Genomic DNA, 12,168 nt, shown 5'->3' with positions numbered 1-12,168 from the left:
CCACACCCGGTTAATTTTTTGATTTATTGTAGAGATGAGGTCTTGCCAAGTTGCCCAGGCAGGTCTCAAACCCGCGGGCTCCCGCGGGCTCAGTCAGTTCACTCACCTGGCCTCCCAAAGTGCTGGGATTATAGGTGTGAACCATCACGCCCAGCTACCTTTTTTCTTTTATCCAAAGATATTCATTATCATAATTACTAACACTCACAAATTACTTTGGCCTACTTTGGATTATTTTTGTGTGTTTCTTTGCTTAGCATAATATTAGTCCAATTTATCTATGTTATTGTGCATATCAATAGTTCATTTTAATTATTGTGTGGTATTACATTGTGTAAATATACCATAATTATAAAATCCATTTTGTTTTTTTATGGGCTTTTGGGAAGTTTTCAGCTTAAAGCTATTACACATAATGCTATGAGCATTCTTATACATGTTTTTTGATGTGCATATATGGTGGTGTATATATGTCTAGGAATGGAATTGTTGTGTCTTTTTTTTTTTAGTTGAAGTCTCACTGTGTCACCTAGGCTGGAGTGCAGTGGCACACTTAAGGGCCACTGCAGCCTCAACTTGCTGGGCTCAGGCGATTCTTCCGCTTCAGCCTTCCAAGTAGTTGGAACTACAGGCACATGCCACCACTCCTGGCTAATTTTTTTGATTTATTGTAGAGAGAAGGTCTTGCCTAGTTGCCCAGGTTGATCTCGAACCCCCCGCCCCCTGCCCTTGCCTTCGTCTCCCAAAGTACTTGAATTACAGGTGTGAGCACCTGGCACTGTGTCATTCTTATCAATAGAGTATGTATGTTGTACTGCATCCTCACCAATACTTTATTATCTGTCTTTTACATTTTAGTCTTCTGATAGACGTATGATGGTATCTCATTTTGGTGCTAATTTACATTCTTTGATGCCTAATGCAATTTAGCCTCTTTTCATAATTTTTATTTGTGTTTTCTTATTTTTTAAAAAAGTTAAGTTCCTGTTCAAGTACTATTTTTCTTTTTCTTTTGAAAATAGCTTTCTTGATACATAATTCACATCATATAATTCATCCACTTAAGGTATGCAATTCAGTGGCTTTTAATATATTCACAGAGTTGTGCATCTATCACCACAAACAGTTTTTGAAGTATTTTTATTACACAAAAATGAAACCCTGCACCCTTTAGCCATCACCACTTGCTACCTCCTTCTGAGCCCCTTCCAACCACTAATCTACTTTTTGTTCCTATAAATTTGCCTATTCTGAATATTTTATGAATGAAAACATACAATATGAGGTTCTTTGCGACTGTTCAGATAATGAAAGATGTTGTATAGTGGTTTCAGTAAAGGCTTTACGAATGAAGTGTTTCCTGCTTTGCAATGAAAACAGTTCACTAAAGCTTAATTAGCAGTATACACCAAGCAGTTTTCACTCTAAACGTCTTATAAACGTACACTGATTATAAATCATAAATAACTGTTTTACACCAGTGAGAAGGATTAAAAACCAAATTAATCCCAAAGTAAAAACTTCTGTTCCCTAAGTAACCAAACACATAAACAGATGAAGAAGTTAACATGGTAAATAGAGAAAACTAAAAACGTGTACACTATATTGGTTTAGTCTCTCACTCGTTTTTTACATTTTTCCCAATTTTAATTGTATTTTAAAAATTTCATATACCTTAAAATTTAGTGTTAACCATTTTGAAGTGTGCAGTCCAGTGGAATTAAATGCATTCATGATGTTATGCAACCATCACTACCATCCATCTCCATAACACTTTTTGTCTTGTAAAACTGAATCTCTTTACCCATTACATAATAACTCCCCATTTCCCCTAGCCCCTGGCAACATCATTCTAATGTCCATCCATGGTTTTGACAACTCTAGGTACCCCATACGAGTGGAATCATAAAGTATTTGTCTTTTGTGAGTGGCTTATTCACTTAGCATTTTTTCCAGGTTCATTTATGTTGTATCATATGTCAGAATTTCTTTTATTTTTAAGGCTGTATAATCTTCCTTTGTATGTATATGCCACATTTTGCTTATCTATTCATCTATTGATGGACATTTAGGTTGCTTCTACAAGTTAGCTATTGTCCATAATGCTGTTATGAACATGGGTGTGTAAATATCTCTGTGAGACTCTGTGTTCAATGGTTTTGAGTATATATCCAGAATTTCTGTATCATATGGTAATTTTCAGTTTTTTCAAGGAATGGCAATAGTACTTTCTACAGTGGTTGTACCATTTTATATTCTCTTGCTCTCTTTTTTTTTTTTTTTGAGTTGGAATCTCACTCTGTCACTCAGACTGGAGTGCAGTGGCCCAATCATGGCTCGCTGCAGCCTTGAACTCTTGGGCTCAAGCGATCCTCCCACCTCAGTCTCCCAAAATTCTGGGATTACAGGCATGCGCCACTGTGCCCAGCTCATTTTATATTCTCACCAACAGTTCATAATGGTTCCCTTTTTCTCTTTTCTTGATAGTAGCAATCTTGAGGGTGTAAGGCAGTATCTCCTTGTAGTTTTAATTTTTATTTCACTAATGATTAGTAAAGGTGAACATCTTTTCAAGTGCTTCTTGGCAATTTGTATCTCTTTTGAAAAATGTCTATTCAAGTCCTTTGCCCATTTTTTGATTGAGTTATTTGGGTTTTTTGTTAAGTTTTACGAGTTCTCTATATATTCTGGATATTCCTTATCAGATATATGATTTGCAAGTATTTTCTCCCATTTTGTGTGTTGCCTTTTTACTCTGTTGATAGTGTCTTTTGATGCACAAGTTTGAAAAATTGTCATGAAATCCAAATTTTTTGTTGCTTGTGCCTTTGGTTTCAAATCTAAAAATCATTGCCAAATCCAGGGTTGTGAAGCTTTTGCTTATGTTTTGTTCTAAGAACTTTATAGTTTTAGGTCTTATATTTGGGTTTTTGATTCATTTTGAGTTAATATTTTATATGTGATGTTTGGTAAGGATTTAACTTCATTCTTTTGCATGTGTATATCCAGTTTTCCTAGCACTATTTTTTTTTTTTTTGAATTGGGGTCTCACTTTGTCACCTAGGCAAGAAGGCAGTGGCATGATCACAATGACCAAGGCTCATGGCAGCCTCAACCTCCTGGGCTCAGGTGATCCTTCCACCTCATCCTCCTGAGTGACTGGGGCTACATGTGAGTGCTACCATGCCCAGCTAATTTTTTTATTTTTTTTTTAATAGAACAAGGTTTTCCTATGCCGCTCAGACTGGTCTTGAACTCTTGGGCCCAAGCAATCTGCCTGCTTCGGACTCCTAAAGTGCTGGAATTACAGACATGAGCCATTGCACCCGGGCCTCCTAGCACTATCTGTTAAAGAGAATGTTCTATCTCTGTTGAATCGTCTTGTTTAATCATATAAAGATTTATTTTGGGGCTCTCTATTCCATTGGTCTATGTGTTTGTCTTTATACCAGTATCACCTATTTGATTACTATAGTCTTGCAGTGAGTTTTGAAATAAGGATGTATAAGTCCTCTAGCTTTGTTTTTCTTGTTCAAGATTGTTTTGACTATATGGGGTCTCTTGAGATTCCATGATGCTTTTAAGATGTGTGTTTCTATTTCTTAAAAGTCATGGGAATTTTGATTGGGGATTGCATTAAATCTGCTTTGGGTAATATTGGTATTTTAATAATAAGTATTCTAATCCATGAACATGGGCTATGTTTCCATTTATTTGAGTCTTCTTTTATTTATTTTAGCTCTCTTTTGTAATTTTCATTGCATAAGCCTTTTACCTCCTTGAGTAAATTAATTCCTTAGCATTTTATTCTTTTTGGTGCAATTACATATTTAATTGTTTTTGTAATTTCATTTGCATATTGTTATTTGTTAGTATATGTATGTTATTTGTTAGTATGTAGAAACCCAACTGTTTTTAGTGTGTGTTGATTTTGTATTCTGCCACTTTGCTGAATTCATTTATTAGTTCTAACAGTTTTTTTGTGTGAATTCTTTGGGATTTTCTACATATGTCATCTGCAAACAGAAATAATTTTACTTCTTCCTTTCCAAGTTATATGTCTTTTATTTCTTTTTTTTGCCTAATTGCTATGGCAGGAACTTTTAGTACTATGTTGAATAGCAATGGTAAAAGCAGCCTCCTTGTCTTGTTCCTAATCTTAGAGAAAAAGGTTTAATTTTTTTTTTTTTTTTTTTTTTGAGTTGGAGTCTCACTCTGTCGCCCAGACTGGAGTGCAATGGCCATTTCTGGCCACTGCAGCCTCGACCTGCTGGGCTCCAATGATCCTTCTGCCTCAGCCTTCCAAGTAGCTGGAATTACAGGCATGCGCTACCATGCCCGGCTGATTTTTTTATTTATTGTAGAGATGTGATCTCGCTGCCCGGGCGGATGTCGAACCTGCGGGCTCAGGCAATCCACTCACCTCAGCCTCCCAAAGGCGCGGGATTACAGGCTGAGCCACCGAGCCCGGCTAAAAAGGTTTAATGTTTTCATGATTGTGTATGATGTTTGCTGTGGGCTTTTCATATATGGCTTTCATTATGTTGAGGCAATTTCCTTCTAGTCCTAGTTTGTTGAGTGGTTTTATCATGAAAGGGTGTTGATTGCTGTCAAATGCTTTTTCTGCATCAATTGAGATGATCATGTGTTTTTTTTTCTTGCTCCATTCTGTTAATCTGATGTATTACATTGATTGTTTTTTGAGGTGAATTATTTACATTCCTTTCTCACTTCTTTTTGTATTTTATAGCTAATTTCTTTGTGGTTATAAGGAGCACATGTAATATTCTAGGGTGATAACACTCTAATTTGAAGTTTTACCAGTTTAACTTTAATAATTTGCAAAAGCTCTGCTTCTTTTCAGCTTTGCCCCCATTCCTTTTGATTGTTGATATTGTAAAATTGTATCCTTAAACACTGTATGCATGAAAACTAATAACTCTTTTAAATGCATTAATCTCTTAAATTATGTAGAAAACAAAATGAGGAGTTACAAACCAAAGTTATAATAATGTTAGCTTTTAGACTAATAATAATAATAATAATTATTATTATTAGTCTAAAAGCTAACATCATCATTATTATTATTATTATTATTATTATTATTATTATTATTTTGAGTTGGAGTCTCACTCTGTCGCCCAGACTGGAGTGTAGTAGCACACTCCTGGCCACCACAACCTCAACCTGCTGGGCTCTGTGATTCCTCTGCCTCAGCCTTTTAAGTAGCCAGAACTACAAGTGCGCACTACCTTGCCTGGCTAATTTTTTATTTATTGTAGAGACGAGGTCTCACCAAGTTGCCTGGGTGGGTCACGAACCTGCATAATTATTTTTTAAAAAATGTTTAAGTCTCTTAAGTCATATAGAAGACAAAAAGTAGAGCTACAATAATACTAACTTTTTTTTTTTTTTTTTTAGAAAGCAGGATTTATTAAGAGGACAAAAAAGCTCCCACAGTGGGAGGGGACCCAAAGGGATTGCCCAATACTAGCTTTTAAAATGGCCCATGTATTTACAGATATACCTTGGTGATATTGTGAATTTGGTTCCAGACCACTGCAATAAAGCAAATATTGCAGTAAAGCAGACTACACAAATTTTTTTGGCTTCCCAGTTCATAAAAAAGTTATGCTTACACTATAGTGTAATGTAAGTGTGCAATAGCATTATGTCTAAAAAAAGTATACCGTAATTTAAAATTGTATTGCTAAAAAATGCTTACAAAGAGACACAAAATGAGCATATGCTGGTGGAAAAATGGTGCTGATAGATTTGCTCAATACTTGGTTGCCATAAACCTTCAATTTATGAAAAGTACAATATCTGTGAAGCACAATCAAGCAAAGCACAATAAAATGAGGTGTACCTGCACCTTTATTTAGATATTTATTTTTCATAGTATTTTGAGTTACTTACTGTCTCTGTTTTTTTGAATTATTGTCTAGGGCCTTTCATTTTAACTTTCAGGATTTCCCTGAACATTTCTTGTAGGGCAGTTCCTTATAGTAGCAAACATTCTTACTTTTTATTTACCTGGGAATTTCTTAATTTCTTTCTCACTTTTTTTTTGAGTTGGGTCTCACTCTGTCACCCAGACTGGAGTGCAGTGGCCACTCCCGGTCACTGCAGCCTCGACCTGCTGGGCTCCGGTGATCCTTCCACCTCAGCCTTCCAAGTAACTGGAATTACAGGTGCGTGCTACCATGTCTGGCTTATTTTTTGATTTATTGTAGAGATGAGGTCTCGCCAAGTTGCCCAGGCAGGTCTCGAACCCACGGGCTCAGGCAATCCACTCACCTCAGCCTCCCAAAGTGTGGGATTACAGGCTGAGCCACAGAGCCTGGCTTCGTTCTCATTTTTGAATGTAGTTTGCCAGACATAGGATTCTTGGTTGACAGTTATTTTTTTCTTTTAGCACTTTGAATATATCAGCTTACTGCCTTCTGGCCTGCAGAGTTTCTAATGAGAAGCCTCCTAATAATCTTATTGAGGATTCTTTGTTTGTGACTTGAAAGGAGGGACCCCAAGAAACCTAAATAAATTTAGTTCACATTTTGCCTCAGCATAACCATTTTTGCTTAGACTGACAAGCCTTGAATCTACCACAGGTTGGACATAGATAGATACATTTCCAATGGGTAGGTTTTGTAGGTTTTAGGAAGCATTCAGACATTTTTACTGCAGGCCAAGCTGGCAGCCTACCCCACCCCCTTGGCAAATCTCCATCAGATACAAGACAAGGACAGCCCAACCTTTCAATTCATGGTTTAGCATAATCTCTAAGAAACTTTCAAGTTCCTCCTGGAAGGTGGAAGTTCGAAGATCACCCCTTAGCTGACTGAAGCCATAGAAATGATAATAAGACCACCTTTTTGCTAAGGAGCTTGTGGATTAGAATGGCGTTTGTGGATTAGAAAGGAGCTTGTGGGTTAGACAGATCTCTTGCAGGAAAAACCCCCTCCCCTTGCCTCCTCCCATCTAGCCTACCACCTGAGGTCATGAGATGCTAATATCTGGCCATGTCAAGATCTAAGACTCCTGTGGCTGCAATCAACATCAAAGACCTGCATCCCTGGACATTCCTTTTGGCCCAGACCCCTCTGGGCCCAAACCCCCTCTTACTCCAAAGGCTCTTAAATATACCCAGTTATTGGCCCTTCTATGCTACACTTGCCTCTGAGTGTTGGCCCCCTTTCCAATCTGTGAAAGGTAAATAATAAACTTTACTTCTACTTGTTACTTGGTTGCAATCTTGCATTGTTCCTGATATACTAGCACTGGTCCACCTTGCCTCAGTTTATCCTTTCATGACTAGTTGCTTATCTTGCTGCTTTTAAGATTTTCTGTCTTTAACTTTTGAAAGTTTGATTATGATGTGTCTTGGTAGTTTCTCTGAGTTCATCTTACTTGGAGATCATGGAGCTTCTTGGATATTTATATTCATGTCTTTCATCAAATTAAAAAGAAAATTCAGTCATTATTCTTTCAAATATTCTCTCTGCTTTTTTCTCTCTCTCTCCTTCTTGTAGGACTCCCACAATGAGTAAGTTGATTTGCTTGATGATGTCCCACATGTCCTTGTTCACTTCTTCAACCTTTTTTGCTTTCTGTTCCTTAGACTTGATGATTTTAATTCTCTTATCTTCAGGTTCACTGATTCTTTCTTCTGCCTGTTCAGATCTGCCGTTGAGTCTCTATAGTGAATATTAAAGTTCACTTATTGTACTTTTCAGTTCCAGAATTTCCTTTTTGACTTCTTTTTAGGTTTCCCATCTCTTACTGATATTTCTGTTGTGGTCATACATTATTTTCTTGACTTACTCCACATCTTCCTTTTGTTATTTGAGCATCTTTAAGACAGTTATTTTAAACTCTTTGCTCAGTAGATATGCCATCAGGTCTTTTTCAGGGGCAATTTCTGTTGATTTATCTTTTTCTTTGTGCCATACTTTACCGTTTCTTTTTATGCAGCATGATTTTTTTTTGGTTGAAAACTGAATATTTGAATCTAATAATGTAGTAACTTGGAAATTAAGTTACTTGCAAATTAGAACTTGCAAATTTTGGGTCAGCTGTTTGTTTTGAAATTTATAGGCGGTCTCTCTGCCAAGAATTGGTCTTCTCAGGTCTCTTCTGGGTCTGTGCCTTTCCGTTGGCATGTGTGGCCACTCTCTAATTTTTCCTGTATATACAATTGTTTTTGAATGTCCTATTCTTTATTATCTGGTTTCCAAAAGGGGAAAAAGAAGAAAATGAAAGGAAGGAATAAAAAAAGGTGCTGATCCTTTAAGTCCCTTGGAAGTCACTTCAGCTAGAGGAGGAGGGGTTTGCAACAATGGGGGAAGTGTAACAACAATGTCTACTTGCCTCTTTGTACCTCTGTGATCTGGAGTAGCAATCAGCTATCAATGCACAAGTTCCTGATATTTGGAAGACAAGGTCTTTTTTGTTCACCCTGGCTCCTGCAGGCTGTGTGCAAACTGCTCCAGGAGCAGGTGCATAGCTACCTGCCATAGGGCTGAGGGTGTGGGGGTGGGTAGCTGCTACTGTGCTAAGAGCTGAAAGTCATAAAAAGTAACTGCGCTTTACCATCCAAGTCTTCCCCTGGAAGTTGCAAGCCTTCAATAGACCTGAGGGTTCCAAAATAGACAGATTCTGCCAGTGCAGTTATTGTCCAGGTGGGGAGACAGATTCCTGGTACTTCCTACTCTGCCATCTCACAGAATCCTTTCCTGTACCTGTCTGTTCTTAACGCCTGTTTTCTAAGTGGTGTTCAAGGACAAAATGTTTTAAACTTAAATTTACTTTAAAGTGAAAGTTCAGTTCCATTCTTACCATACAAAACCATAATATATTAACTTTCTGCATGGTAATAGAACAGTCAGTTTTGTTTATTTATTTATTTTTAGAAAGCAGGATTTATTGAAAGGACAAAAAAGTTCCCACAGTGGGAGGGAACCCGAAGGGGTTGCCCAAACATTCAGTTTTAAATAGCTGTTTCCATACGGTAAACTCTGTTAGAATGTTGTTTTTTTTCTTCTAATAAAAATGATTAAAATGAAAGATAAGGGACCCAATTATATTTTATCAGTGGCCAAATAATGCTTATTAAATTACATGTGTTAAATCTTGAACTTTCTCATTCAGTTTGGCAAAATTATCCTTGGTAACCATGTGTCCTTGCTGCTTATTATACATAATTGGACTGCTAGTGTGCAATAAGAATTGTAACTGCAAGTAATATGCTAACAGATTCCAAACTCTGAATAGCAACTTCAAAGGTTGGGTTTCTTAGAGTTGGAGTCTTATGTAAAATGATTTTGGTTCCAAATTGTGTTTTGAGAAGTGTGTTTCATCTAAGTTCCCATTTACTTTTTCCTGTCAAACTTTAAGAACCAAAACTCCTTTTCCCTTAAACTTTCTTATTGTCACCATCAATTAATCCCTGACATTTTTACTGGTATATGAACGCTGTGTTTATGAAATACCAGTTGAAGCAAATATAATGGTAAAAAGTAAGACATTACTTGAAACAGTGATTTTTAAAGGGATGCTGGATATTAGGGGGTTAAGTATTAATGGTCATACAAAGTTTATAGTGTCATAACAAATATTTTCCATTCCCATTTTGGTGCATTCAGTTCTGTGCAGCTTTGCTATCTACCAGAGCGAAAACAGAGAAATAGACTGCTGTAGTTTGCATATCACCCTGGGATTCTACTCCATAAATTTTCACTATAAATCTTAGTAAATTGAAAAGAATAAGAGCATTCTGCTGCTATAACAGTTTATTAGGACACTTCAGTAGTAACTCTGATAGTGAGAATCTAACCAGGTTTCAACAAGACCCTTTCCTCTCCTGCATACAAACTCTGTCCCTAGGACCAGGATTCTTTATAGTCTGCGATAGAAAGGGAACATGCACAGGCTTCCTCAGTCTTCTCACATTTTAGAAGACTTGGGTGGTGTATGGACTTGACTCACTTACAGTTTCCTCCTCCTAGAAGGATTTTGTTTGGGGAAAATGAATGGAAAGTCTTAAGTATAACAATGGCATATTTATGAATTATCCAAGTGTTCAAATGCCAGTTGATTATGGGAAGATGTGTTTGAAATAGATATAACATTCTAAATGGTGGTGAGGTTTTCAAGATAGTTCACAGAAACCATTTAGCTCAGGATGGTCATGCAAAGAGAAGTTATTATAGTCTAGAATCCTTTAGGGTCCCTGAACTACAAAGGACCCAAGACATGCCATAGCTTAAAGCCTTGTTACATGGAGTTCTGTGAGTGAATTGGGTGAAGGTTTCTGGACACATTCCCCCTTCTGCTCACTGATTTGTTTTGCTCTCAGCTCTACACACTATTCACACCTAGCTGTTACTCAGTGGATAAGAGATAGAGATAGATGGGAAACAATCAGACCACAGGCAAATAGAATCAGGCTGAGTTAGCCTTACTTATTTACCAGAAGGGTAAGACCCTTTTCCAGAAGGGTCTTTAACTGAAAAGATGAATAAATATTAATAAAAATAATGCCTACTCTATAGATCTCCTCAGCTTACAAAGCTCTTGTTTTTAAGCAGAAGCTATATTAGAAAAAAGAGAAGAAGCTCATAATGAAGTGTGAAGAACACAGGCCAGTTCTTAATTCTGACTTTGAGCTTCACATCAGGAACTTGTGCAAACTCCTTAACCTCTGTTTGCTTTTGTGTAAGAGACCAAGATACGGACAGACAATATCTGAAGACTCTTCCAGTTCCAAAATACTATGATTATAGAAGTCAGTGTATTCTGCACCCTCCTAGAATTGTAAGGCTTTTGTGAAAAGTCAGTACAGTTGTCTTAATATGGCCAGTGATTCTTCAGGATAAAAAATAACGATAGAAATTATTTGTGTGCCAGTGAAGACTCATGAACTGGATTCTCGTTCCAGCTTTGCCATTAACTAATCATGAGATTTTGTGCTTTTGAACTCTTTGGGCCTGTTTTTACCTCCGTAAAGTTTAGGTGATTGTATTAGGTGGCTTCTAAATCATCCTTCAGCTCTTAGATGTACTTGTCTCTTAGAAAATGGTAATGAATGGTAATCATAACATCTATATGATTAAGTTTTGTTTGCTTAGTTCTTGGTGGAAAAGAAGTAGCTACAGAGGAGCAGACAAAATTTGAAAAAATTACTAAATGCCTAATGTATTGGGCACTGAAAGAAGGGCTCTCAGGGACTTTCTCAGTCACACACAGTATCTGTTTTTAGCTTGTAGGTATTCCATATTTTCATTTATCAGTTAAAATCAAGAAGTATAGCTTGAGGCAAAGATAATATTGTCTATTATCAAGTAGTGCATTCTGATCCTCTATAGCAGTTTTTTGGGAAATATAATGTTTCTTTGTTTCCAGAATTGTTTTTTGCAATTAAGTTCTCTTAGAATTTTGCTTATTACTGGAACTCTTAGAAAGATGCTTTAAGTAGTAAAATATTTATTCTACCTTGTGGTTTTTTTGTAATCAGTGAAAATTTTTGACCGTGTGCCCATCTTCTTGTATACACAGTATCTTTATAGATAGCTGGTTTCTTAGTCCCACAGGGAACAATTTGTGTTCTGAGGAACTGAAGAAAACTAGACAGAAGTAAATCTCTTAGTTGCTATGTGTGAATTCAACAGGAAGATGAAATGAGGAAGGGTTTCAAACCTGGCCACTTGAAAGTGGCAGAATATTTTCTACTCTCCATTTTTAGTGTTTGGGTTATACTGTATCTGATACATCCTTTGCGGTCAGGTGGAGTACCCTATGTTTTCTTGGAACTGAGTTTTATAACTATCTAGATTTGAAACAAATGTTTACTCTCCTTTTGTGAAGAAATACAGAACTTGCCCAGTTGTATGCCCAGTTTCCTCTGTCTACCTTCTCTTTATTTAAACTATCAAAGTAATTTTTATGAACTCGGTTATCCTTTTACATTTATCACCTTCACCAAATTCTTCTCCACCTTCAGAGGCTCCATTTCTTAGAATTATCAGGGTTTTTTTCTACGAATGATAGATTTAAAATAAATTTTCTGGTCTGCATATTATGGAGATATATATTTTTAATAATTATTTGTCTCTGATGAAACTATAGTAATTATGTGATAAATATATGAATTCCTTATAATTTGGTCTC

This window comes from Carlito syrichta, unplaced genomic scaffold (assembly GCF_000164805.1).
Source record: "Carlito syrichta isolate Samal-C Ts95f unplaced genomic scaffold, Tarsius_syrichta-2.0.1 Scaffold312149, whole genome shotgun sequence".
NCBI classification, from domain to species: domain Eukaryota; kingdom Metazoa; phylum Chordata; class Mammalia; order Primates; family Tarsiidae; genus Carlito; species Carlito syrichta.
This window is presented reverse-complemented; position numbering follows the sequence as displayed.